Source organism: Octodon degus, unplaced genomic scaffold (genome assembly GCF_000260255.1).
Source record: "Octodon degus isolate 3935 unplaced genomic scaffold, OctDeg1.0 scaffold00010, whole genome shotgun sequence".
NCBI classification, from domain to species: Eukaryota; Metazoa; Chordata; class Mammalia; order Rodentia; family Octodontidae; genus Octodon; species Octodon degus.
Genome location: NW_004524586.1, coordinates 26,299,951 through 26,301,113, shown reverse-complemented (window position 1 = coordinate 26,301,113; position 1,163 = coordinate 26,299,951). Strand labels below are relative to the sequence as shown.

The window sequence follows — 1,163 nt, the reverse complement described above, 5'->3', positions numbered from 1 at the left end:
AAAATATATTCCTTTATAAAAGGCTCATCGAACATTGGCATGTCAATATGTGACAACTCTCAAAGCACACCAACTCTGGGATAGACAGCAAGAGTGCTTCCAAGGACTGTCCATTTCACAATCACAGGCCACCATTTGGGTCTTAAATACATACCAGTTTTAAATTTAAAAAAATGAATTCTACAGTGGAAAGTTCTCAAAGCAATACTTTTTAGTTCATTAACATACATACTTCATGGAGATGTTTTGTCATAATAATCCACAATGTCAAATAATCTGACCAAAGACACACTTCGACAGGTTTAGGAGTCCAGAAGTCTTGTTCTTTGTTGGTTCCTGCTTTTTCTTTTTTGCTGATTCCCCTGGCTCTCCTTTGCGTTTTTTGGAAGTATGCTCTTCTTTCTCATCATCTGATTCCCGCGTTTCCTCCCCTTGTGGTAGAAGCCTAGCTTTCTTGGCACTCCGAGGGGCATCATCTCCACTGCCCTCATAAACGTTCAACCATTTTATTGGCGTATCGAGCTCTAGAGGTGGAGGCTCCTTCTCAGTAGTGTAGGTCTTAGGAGTTGGTCCACAGTTTAACTTCCATATTTTGAATTCTTTTGGAGGCTCTTCGGGCGCCTTGACGACGCACCTCTCCCAGTCCATCTGCTTGTTGAGCGGATTGTAGAGAAAGGCTGGGTGCATCACGCTCCGGAACAGCTGTTGAGTCCCAGCAGCCACTTCTCAGCCTTGTTCCCACTGCTGCCCCATGATTTCACCGGATCTGGGGCCTTGCAGTTCGTCTCTTCTTGATCGCTGTTATCCTCCTCGCCAGAGGAGTCTGAGCTGCTGCTCCCGTAAGCCAAGAAACAGCTCAGCGGGTCCTTCTCCTCAGCTGCCATGACTGGGACGTGCAATGGCTCAGGATGCTGCCATCGGAAGTCACCTCTATTGTACCTTTTACATCTTATTTATTCGTGCAATTTTTTACACTAAGGCAATAATATGTTTACACATTGAAGTCTGACTTATTTCCCTTATGACTATGGTTTCTAGTTGTATCCATTTACCTATAAAACCCTCGAGCTTATCTTTACAGCTGAGTAATACTCCACTGTATAAAAGTAATACATCTTTTTTATCTATTCCTCAGTTGATGGGCATTTGGGTTGTTTCCAAGA

At 43.6% G+C, this 1,163-nt stretch overlaps 1 pseudogene; it reads right to left on the bottom strand.

Moving 5' to 3' along the window:
* Window positions 1-267: 267 nt before the first annotated feature.
* On the bottom strand, window positions 268-884 carry LOC101583318 (annotated as a pseudogene).
* Window positions 885-1,163: the final 279 nt, after the last annotated feature.